The sequence below is a fragment of the Ipomoea nil genome, unplaced genomic scaffold (assembly GCF_001879475.1).
Source record: "Ipomoea nil cultivar Tokyo-kokei standard unplaced genomic scaffold, Asagao_1.1 scaffold2845, whole genome shotgun sequence".
Taxonomy (NCBI): Eukaryota; Viridiplantae; Streptophyta; class Magnoliopsida; order Solanales; family Convolvulaceae; genus Ipomoea; species Ipomoea nil.
The window spans coordinates 1619795-1631990 of NW_017619273.1; positions in this window are offsets into that span (position 1 = coordinate 1619795).

Genomic DNA, 12196 nt, shown 5'->3' on the forward strand with positions numbered 1-12196 from the left:
TAAAAAACAGTCAAGCACCTTGTGCTCAGATGGCACCCGGGTTGGACTCAGTGGAGGTGTTATTGGCTCTTTGTGTTTCACAGATACTACACTGTAATAGAGTCATTTCGCTCAAAACGATGTGAGACGGCAAGGTGCCTAGACGGCATAGTTGGTACCTAGGCGGCCGCCTTGCCAGCCAGCCGCCTAGACTACCGATTATGGTGATACGCTAGGCGCCCCGCCAGCGCCTAAGCGCCGATTTAGGATATATTTGGTTGAAAATTAGAAATGGACTTAATCTATATTGATTTTATGAACTTGTAGTTAATATGTAATGTATATGCAATTAACAATTTATGTACCTGTTCTAACATTGTTATAAGTTCATAATTAAGTAAGTAAACTTAAAATTAAATATTTATAAATTGAGAGTTTGGCATGTAATCATCATGATTATGATATAGTTTTAAGAGATATTTTGTTGAAAATTAGTAAGTTTTTAGTATGGACTTAAATGTATTGATCAATTTATTGTTGTTTTTTTTTTTTTTTGTTGACAGATTATGTAGATGTATTTAACAAATATGTACTGTAGCAGTGACATGTTTTTGATTACGTGAAGAAATTGGAGGAAAAGAAAAAAAAGTTGTGTTAATTTTAATAAAACACTATCGTTTTAGACAATTGTCCTTAATACATAATGTAGACCGTAGTTCATGATATAATGATTATTACAGTATTAGTGTAGGTTAACCAGATTAAATTATTACATATTTATCAATTTACAATATAATGAATAAATATAAATGTTGGTGACCGGTACAGATAACATTTTCATTAAATTTTCTCATTATGATTTTTTTTTTAAAGTTATTTCTCATCTGGTTATTTGTTCTTTTCCTTTAAAAAAAAAACATTTCAATTATGCAACTTTGACTGTTTTCCACATCTTGTAGCCAGGTGAAATGACTAATCATATAAAGAGAAATAATTGTCGTGCTTGTTTTATTTGCAAACCACATCTTTGACAGCAAGACATTGTACTGATTTATTTTATTTTATTTTATTTTTTGGAATACAAGACATTGTACTGATGAACAAATATATTGCATGTGTTGTTTAACAAGTTGTGTGATGACTCTTTATATGTTTAACGAATCTCTTTGACATTATGATTATATATTCTAATTTCGCTACACAACCATGATTTGGTGTTATTTTAGTCTCATTTTATTCATCAATTTAAGAATTAAAGCGAAAAGGTTACACGAGTAGCTCAGTTAATTATTGACTAAAAATCGTGAGCAATGTCACAAAATCGAGCTCTGACAGTTACAATGTGAGAATTTCACCATCGTGTGAGAGTGGCTCATTGTGGGTGTCAAGGGTCCAGGCTCTCACTTAATGGGAGCTGAGTTACCATGATTTACTACTCCACAATCTTGTTGAAGCGAGAGATTTCGCCTTTTGTGGGCAAGAATTGAAGTAAGAAAACATCAACAATAACAAAAATATTTATTTGAAAAAAAAAAAAAAAAAAAAAAACCTCAAACTCAAGATTTACTTCCTCATAAAATGAAGGGCATTTTCGTAAACTCGTGGTTCTACGCCTCTGGCGAACGGGGTCCCCCCATTCTTAACTAGGAAACAACATAGTTTGATTAATGAATGAATGAATCCCATAAGAAAACGAGGAGGGACCCATGAGTCATAATGTTAAAAGAATGTGAGATAACAGACATTTCACAGTGGCGAGAAGTGGTGGATCGCACAAAAAAAAATATGAGGAGAAACGGCGACGTAGCAGCGACCCTTTCGCGGTGTACCCGACCCGCCCACCAGCTGTGATCCGCTAATTCCAGCTAAGCATTAAAAAGCCCAGTGCTCCCTCTCTGACAGTTGACACAAATACACAATACATAAAATGGGTACAAAAAGTATACAAAATATAGAATGCAGCGCAAGTGTACTATCCAAATTTTCTAATGCATCGTGTTAAATACCCTCCTCTTTTCATGAAATATTTTACTATGTAGTATATAGTTTTATTAAATATGGGCCCATTGTCAAGATTAGACAAACCGATAGTTTCATGTCTGAGCTGTATGTGAAAGTTTAGGAAGGGTTTTGGGTTGGTGAGTTGCAAAAGACTTATCAATATTGAAGTGAAATTTGACTCGGAAGCAATAATGAAGACCGTAACGATAAGGGAGCAGAACAAGGAACTTCTCTTCTACTCTCCTACTGTATTGTAAGTAGCTATTAAATCACATATTAATGATCTCTTAGGATCTCGCAGTAAGGGAATAAATGTGTAGATTACCTGACAAGTCGTGGGCAAATGTTGGACAAGTGCTGAAAAAACCTTCACAGATTATATATGATAGAACATTAGAACTCATCTAATTAGAAGCTTCGGGTGTGCCAATGTGCATAGTTAGAAGTTGGTTTTGGAGGCAACCTTGGTCGAGATGGTTGTGTTGTTGGCTTAATAATCATATGATTCTAAGTTTGACTTATAATGCGAGTAATTTATTGACTTTTTCGGTTTGAACCGGTCAATTATGAATAACCTAGGTTGGTTTACCTCCTTGTGATCTTTAGCGAGTAATAAGGTGGCCTTCACCCGAAGTGTCCATTTGAATAGTGATTGTGAAATTTCTCATATAAAAACACCTTTACTACACAATTAAGTATAATATCATATTTTCTTCCTCTTTTTATGTATATATATTGTTTTCAATGAATAGAATTAATTCTATCACCTATTTACAAGTTTTTCTTTTTTTTTTGAGTACTACTTGACTCTATTATAATGTAGTATCTATCCATATAATCAATGCCCCAGTAAGATTCGAAATTGTGACCGCACATTTGAGAGAGCTACAAAAATGTCATTGAGCTAATCAAACCAATCTAATAGAGTTTGTAAGATGTTAGAATCCTTAATTGTGGATTCAATCCTCCCAACCGAAAGAAAATGATCAATATTTTTTTTTCTCTAAAATTAATATTTTCACTCCTGCGGTGCACAAAATGGATTTGTTATAATATATTAAGAATATTTTGATCGATATACAATTATTTAAATAATTACATCAAATACGGAGTATTATATAGTCAATTGAATATATGATTTAGATCGTTTATGTTTGTTGATGTTATCATTGTTTGAATTCGAGCAAATAATTGCTCAAATTAATAGTTAATGTGTAGATGTACGCATGCGGTGCTGTAACTTTAGATAATAACTTTGGTTCCATCATGTGTCTCATTAACTATTCTTGCTTCGACAATGTGATCTACCAATCTTGTAATGATGAGTCGCGTCCCGTTACAAAGACAAAGAGAGTAGTTTATGTTCCACATGCAATAACATAACAGGTGCACCGACCTTTAATTAATGTCAATGAATGATTATGAAGACCCGACAATCTCAAACTATTTAAGAATTCAGGAGTGTGTACTTTGATAGATTTTCACTATCTGATTCTGCCTAACGAAAAGAGTCACAACTTAAATATATTCGTCATTTTACAATATTCATGTCGCTCATGTACTGATTAATTTGATCAACGACATCTAAAGTCGACGAGAAGATCACTCGGCCTTCTAGTTGTGACTCATCAAGCAATAATAATAATAATAATAATAATAATAATAATAATAATAATAATAATAATAATAATAATAATAATAATAATAATAATAATAATAATAATAATAATAATAATAATAATAATAATAATAATAATAATAATAACAATAATAACAATAATAACAATAATAATAACAATAATAATAATAATAATAATAACAATAATAATAATAATAATAATAATAATAAAACTCCAATATATAATGTCTATATATTATTTGCAGTGAAGAAGATAAGAAAATATATAGTGGATGCATATGCATGGCAACAATAGTGAAAAAAGATAACGAAAGTTATAACGGTATGGGTATTTCTGTCCTAAATATTGTATAGTACAACTCTTATAGCATAATGTATACAAAACAAAATAATGAAAAAATGGACATAAGTGAAGGTTATAACTTTCATTCACACTTATTAGTTTTATTATATAAATATATATATATATATATATATATATATATATATATATATATATATATATATATATATATATATATATATATATAATTAATTAATTAATTGTAATTATAAAAAATTCAAGAATTTCTTAATTAAACTCATTAATTTTAATATATTAGTTGTTTTAATATTATATTGTACAATCTATTTAATATTAAACTCATTATATCTTATATGAAATGGAGTAGTGATAGAATAATATTGTTGAAGAATATGAATTTTAATGTTGTTGTATTGTATTACGAATAGGAAATTTAATGTAGAATTGTAGTAAAAATAGGAAAGTAGGAAAAAATATATTATAGAGTTAACATCCAATATAGTGATCGACTATAATGATTTTACTCAATTTAGTCATAAATGACTTTTTGTGCTCAATTTACTCATCGGCTTTGATGGTTTTACCCAATTTAATTTTTTGTTAAAAATTATGTTAATTGATTATTTGAAATAGGGCCATAGTGGTAATTTCTCATCCTTCATCTTGTTTGAATTGGGATAATTCCTTCTTCTTCCACTTATTAAGATTCACGCAAAAATGCAAATCTTCGTACCCAAATCAACTTCAACCCCTTAAAGAAGGAAGTTTAGGCAAATATTTATTGATGCATGGGTTGAAGTTGATTTGAGGAGTCATATAGCTATGCCGCTCGACCACAAGGCCTTTGGCCAATGAATTTCTAATAAAGGACTAAATTGTGTAAAACTATCAAAGTCCATGACTAAATTGAGCATAAAAAGTTATTTAGGACTAAATTAAGTAAAATCAAGGGATCAAGTACAAATAGACCACTGAACTATTTGGGAAACGTCAATTAAGCCATCTAACTCAAATAACCCCCAAATATGCCATTGAACCTCGAAAAAAAGAGCAATTAACATTTTTAACAGGTTAACTTCATATTTTTGTTGACTGGATTGCCAAATGTTTATTTTATTTTTCATTTTTATTTATTTATTGTAATCCACTACATACTACTATATTTTAAAGTACTTATAATCAAAGTAGTTTGGTCTTGGCTAGATCTAATTTATTTATTTATTTATTATTATATTTTAAACAGAAAATCAAGTGAAAAGATAACAATAAATAAATCAAATCTCGACAAGACAAAACTATTTTGATTATAATTACTTTAAAATATAATATTATCCAAGTGGATAATATTAATATTATTAATAATAAGAAGAAACGTAAATAAAATAAACATTAGACAATTCAGCCAGCAAAAACCTGGAATTAACCTGTTAAAAATGTTAATTGTTTTTTTTTTCGGGTTCAATGACTTATTTGATGGTTATTTGAATTCGATGACTTAATTAATATTTCCCAAATAGTTCAGTGGCTTATTGTACTTTATATAGTCGAGGACTATATTGAATATTAACTCATATATTATATTAAGAATTGTATTACACTATTTTATAATATTACTCAAACCTTAATAGTATTGGACTGTTTTGGGCGGAAACTTAAAATAGAGAATTTTGTTTTTATTAATAGTATAGATCGTGAAAATCTTTTTCAACTTAACCGAAAGCCTTTGAATGTTTGACTAAACAAGGTAATTTCCACCACCCACCAATGATATTAGTTTCACTTGGTAGAACTTAAATAATCAATTGTATTGTTAGTTGTACGCCAATAGATATAATTAGTAGTAGATTTATACGTCTGTAGTTGATGTCTAGCTGCATTTGGCATGTAAGTTTTGAACTTTGAAGAATCATCGAGTGATATCTTGTGCAAGACTAATGTCTTTTGTTGGCTTAGTGAAATTATTCTGGAAGTTTAGTGAAGAATTTTGAAGTTGCTTACCACTTGATGATATATTGGTTGTGTGATTGGGTGATGCATCAATTGAATCATTAAAAAAAAAAAAAACAAAAACAAAACAAAATACAACAATGCTAATCTAAAACATAATAAGTATAAAATGGACGTGGAAATTACTGACGGATCGGAAGTGGATGCCTTGTTATATCCGTATTTGAAAAATGTGCTAAACAACTATTACTCTTAACCAGCAAACAAGTTATGCAATTGAAACAACATGTACTACTCATCCTCCAACCACAAACACTCATATTTTAGATTAAATTAACTTATGACTAATAACATATGAATCTTGCAGGGTCAACAACTATGAATTCAACGTATCAATAACCGCTGAAGTTTAAAAAATAATAATAATAACCGCTGAAGGGTAGTTAAGCAATTGAGGGAGTGGAAAAAGTAAGTGAAAGGGACATTTTAAAAGAGTTTGTGTTTTATATGTTGGAATATTTATGTGGCAAAGAAAAGAAGAATATGATTAAGTGTTGGAATATCCAAATAGAAAATCTAATCCTTAAACAAATGAAAGCAGCCGCCTCAAATTGTCGCTTTCTGCTTTTCTAATCACACTTGTATATACTTTACCACTAGAATTAATTTCACTTTTGGTCCCACGATTTTTGAGTTCTTATCACTTTTGGTGCACAACTTTAAATTTTTTCAATTTTGGTGCCTAACTTTGTTATTTTTATCAGTTTTGGTCCTTCCAACCAAATTGACGGTAAAATATTTTTAGATTTTATATTTTAGGGGCAAAATCGTCATCCCATGGAAAAAACTTCAATATTTAAACAAAAGAAAAATCATATTAAGAGGAAACGAAGAGTTTTTCAATCGTCGAAACTATAAATCCCATAGATTTGTCTGGTTTCTGCCCGTCTTCCCCATTATTCTCATCGATCAATCGCCTATAAATATGATTTTACAGTGATTTTGTTAAGATATTGAAGATGTTTCCTTGTGATGACGATTTTACCCCTAAAAATATAAAATTCAGCAATATTTTGCTATCAATTTTGCCAAAAGGATCAAAACTGATAAAAATAACAAAGTTAGACACCAAAATTAAAAAAATTTAAAGTTGTGCACCAAAAGTGATAGAACATCAAAAGTCGTGGGACCAAAAGTGAAATTTATTCTTACCACTATGCATTTCCCCTTCGCAAAAGCTAAAAGTTTATTTCATTTTTTTTTTTATTTATCTACACCTATGAGACAGACAGCGCCCAAGACTCATATGATTATATGAAGCTAAATAGAACTTGTCCAACTTCAAGACCAAACACTAACTTGTAAACTTTTGTGCAGATCGAAGTAACGATGTCGTCAAAGTGAGCTGAACTTTGTTGGTTGAGTTGCACCCAGCCCCATTAGAACCACGAAAATTATGGACAGCAAAAATACGTGCCTAACATCCATGGCCACGTAGGCCCTCAGCCCTTAGGTCATGCATTATATATATTTGTGTGTGTTATTAATTTTTATTCTTGTAATGTATTTATTATTATTTTTTTCTATATCTTTTTACAAGGCGTTTGGTTGAAAGGAAGGAATTAAGGGGGAAATGAATTGTAGTTTGATGAGAAAAGAATAAAGTAGGAATAAAATAAGAATTAAAATTACATTGTTTGGTAGGGAGGAATAGAATTATTTAGAATGGAAATTGAAGAAGTGATATAAAGACTAAAATGCCCATTGTGTAATAATAATAATAATAATATTTAAGGGCGAATATGTCATTTTCTTCTTTTTCCATTTTCTTTGTATTGATGAATTGCAATTCATAGTGGGACCTATGAATTGCAATTCCATTGAATTGAGAGAATTGCAATTCTCTCCAACCAAACAACTTAGCATTTCATTGAATTGCAATTCATGCTAACCAAACACCCCAATATGTTTATACATGAATCATGATTTTAATTGTTAATCGTAATTTTATTATTATTTTCCATTATATATTAAAGCCATATAGCCATGACCAATCAAATTGCAGTATTTTCCCGCCTAGTGTGAACACATTTTTTTATAAATAGAAATAAATAGAGATAGAGATTTGTCAGATATCCTCTACTAAGAAAAGAATATTCTAGAAAGCAGTCTATTTATTAATAAGTTGTTTATATTTCCAAAGAAAAAATAATGACCAGATATTATTTTTAAGGAGTCTTTTCAGTTTTCAATGAGTCTTTTCAATTGTTTAGATAGTAATATATATAGCGGCATTTGGGTGTTCAGATTTTGAAGAGCTTTATATATATGAATGAATAGTGCAAGGCGGTGGCCAAACTCACGGAAGGGAGCCAAAGAATCCGAGACGGCGGCGAGTGTTAGAAGGACGACGCGGAGAGAAAGATAACAGAGACGACCTATATGCTAGAACGAGGGAGCAGGTGGAGACGTTGGTGGTCGCCGGCCGCTTTGTTCTGGGCGTCTCACTTTTGGCAGTCAAGATTAGAGTATGGTGAGAGTCAGAGGCAAGAGGGTGAGAGACTGAGACTGAGAGTGAGAGAGGTGAGAGGGTGAGAGTCTCCTCTGGCAGTGGTGTGAGAAGATGCGGTGATAGAAAGGCTGTTTCGGTGCATGGCAAGGGGTGGTGGTCCGGCAAGGATGAACACTCAATGATTGTGCAGATTGGAAATACATAAAGGTTTAAAGGAAGTGGTTTTTTTTTTTTTTTTTTTTAATTGAAGCATAACAAATGAGAGAAAGGGAGATACATTTTCAACATTACCAAGATGAAAACAAATAGGTTCTAATTTGGGGATTTGGCTGCAGCATATGGCCATGGATAAATATGATAGAAGTTCTTCTCTAACTGCATTGGTTTGTTCAGGTATGATCATCTTGAATCTACAATAGACTCATCATCAAGGAAGATAATTTAGATGAGTTTTTTTTGTTTTTTGTTTTTTAGGTAATCTGGAAAGTCACCTTCAAGAAAGGTAGTCTGTTTTTATTTCACTGCTTTTTTTAAGATTCATGTTTATATGTATATTATATGTATATTAACAATGTTTGCTATAAGAATTTTTCCTTTGATGTGTAGTTCCATAGAAAGTCACAATGCTATTCCATCTGTTTTGAAGCCCTACGGCCATCTGATATTTATCATAAAACCAATAGTTTATAATTTCATATTTTCTGTGATGGGTTGCTGTTTTTGTTTTTTTGTTTTTTGTTTTTTGTTTTTAAATGGGTTGCTGGTTTTTAGTTTTAGGTTTTATTATTATTTGTTTGGGTGTTTGCCTCTATCTCCTTTGTCAACCTTAAAGTGTGCAATCATGGAAGCCGAGCACCATAGATGAGAACCAGTTTTACCTTTATTTTAAAAATGTGGTTAAGTTTTTTGATTTGCTGCCTCATTGACTCCATGATGATCCTTCACAAATGTGGTGGAAGAGGACCGATGTGCATACTGTCAAGCAAGGTAAAATCTTCATATTGTATTTTTTTTATAGGGTGAAATCCTCCATATTGCAGCCTATATAATGACCACTCGGATGAGAAGATTTGCATGCATAACACATTAATACTCCTTGCAGAGCAGAAACCTTTCCAAAATGCATTCTTGATACATACTTGCACGCCAAACTCGCATCTACACAATAGAAAACCTATAATAATTAGTTTAGTGAGAAAATGTGAGGACATCTGACGGAGGACATCTAACTATAGCAATGACTGCCTATTCATGATGAGGTAAGCATATCTTATTTATTATCTTTTTAATTGTAAGCTGTATTATTTGTGAAAAACTTCTATAAAATGTTTTTATTTTATTTTATTCTATTAGGGTACATACATTTTTCGAAGGATAGATACAGTGAATGGAGTGGAGTGATTTTGGAATTGAACTCAAGTAGGATCAAAACACACTTTGAAGTAATTCTTTTAATGTAAAGGAAGCAGGTAATTCAATAGGTTGGAAACAAACGCATTTACATAAAAAAATTATATATTAAACAAATATTTTATTTTATAAATCAGTTTATTGTTTACTGAAATAAAAAAAAAATTAGGTTATTGGTTTAAAAAAATGAGATTAATCTACTTTTTATACTTACAATTTTATTAAAAACGAAAAAACTTAAATATTTATGATTTATTACAATTTGATTGTTCATTCTAATACACAGTTTTGAGAGAAATAGTTATTAGATCAGTTACTGAATTTTTGTTTTTAAAAATTTAAATCAGTTGTTAAATTAAAAGACTGTGCATGCACAATACTTGCGCAGAGATGAAAAAATTTAAACAAACTGATATAAAGTAATTAGAAAAATAATGTATTTTTTATCTTCGTTGAAAACAAAAAAGTTAACTCGAAGAATTTTATCTCACTGAAAAAATACTATTACAGATATGGTGGAGTTTGTAAAGTAATCTGTAAAATAAAACAAATAATATGAAACTAATATAAAGTAATTAGAAAAATTATGTATTTTTTTATTTTCGTTGAAAATAAAAAAGTTAACTTGAAGAATTTTATCTCATCGAATATTTTTTTTAATTGTATTATAGATTTGGTCGCGTTTGTAAAGTAATCTGTAAAATAAAACAGTACATATTTCAAAAGTGATTCTGATTATGGTAATTTTGATTTCACGAGTGCTTGATTTTGTTAAAGATATAAATAAATGTCTAATTGAGGTAGAACTATGACCAAAACAAAGTGAGTAAACACAGATTCTGTAAAATGATGATCTAAATTGCAGATTAAATATAAAAACATAAGAAATGGAGAAATTGACTTAGCTTTTTGTATGTCCGAATTTTTTGGAGTTGTTTATTTATGTTTAGTCATAGCGTCTAATCTAACACCGGAGAATTTAATAGAATGGAAGATGAACGGAGAATATTAAAAGGAATCGCAACAAATCGGAAGAAAAAGGGAGGGATTAGAAAGAATTGTAATGAAGAAGATGTGTCGCCCCGTCGCGGTCTGCAGAGGGAGAATGCAATGACAGTCAAATGGGTTAAAAGTCTTGATATGTGATGATAATGAGAATTTTGTAATTACGACTAAAAATGTTGTATATTAAGAAATCTTTAATAATTTGTATTTTTTGAAAAATAATAATTTATACTTTCTTTATCGTTTTGATAATATTATTCATCTAGCTAATTTATTTTAATTTCGGATATTTTCAGTTGTATTTCTATAATTAGACTTATATTATATTAGTTTTATATTATGTCCTAATACAATTTATATTAATTAATTTTTGAAACTCTTCATTATTATTTTCAAAAAAAGAAACTCTTCATTATTCAATGTGTATTGTTATTTGTATTACCAATGTATGTTAATAGCCGTGATTAATAGTGATGGCCTGATGGAAGAATCCCTAGGCTGCATCATTTAATTATACTACCTGACTGTTCAGTCTCCAATAACAACCAATTAATGTATTCTCTTCAAATAGGATTTGAACTAAATATACAGACTGAACTCATTATAAATACATGTAAAGAGAATACTTTCAGGGTTTCGACTTGGTTTCATATTACAGTTGGGCAGAAAGTATGATGTAATGGGTAAGTGTATTTAATTTGGATTATATATATATATATATATATATATATATATATATATATATATATATATATATATATATATATATATATATATATATATATACACACACACACACACACATACATATACATATATATACACGCACAAAATATTGATGTTACTCATTTAAAAAATAGATTTTGATATAAAATATGTTATATTTAAAGTTTAATCTGTTGAATATATTATATTTAACTGCATTATAAAGATAATAGTGGTACTGGGTATTAATTGTATAGTATTAGCATGTATATAGTTTTATGTTTTTTTTTTTTGTTTGTTTAAGTATTCCTCGTGTTTGTTATAACAATTGGGTTAATGATTTCTTTACTTTTTATACTCTAAACAAATTAAATCATTTATGATCTACATTAATTTATTTAATTTCAAGTCATTTTTGAGAATTTAAAAATAAAAAATAAAATAATATAATAAACCAACTATTACAGTATTACTTTAACCAACCATTTGATTGATTTCTGCATTATTTGTATGAAAAAAAAATATTGTTATACATCTTTTTTACATTGAAAAAAATAATATAAGCAAGTTATATTGCATACGTTATATTATTTTTGAACTTTATATCCATAATTATGAATAGTTTTAGAAACGGTCCCAATATTTTACTTCTTACACATTATGCATTTTGGGCTCAGAAAATGAAAATATCCAA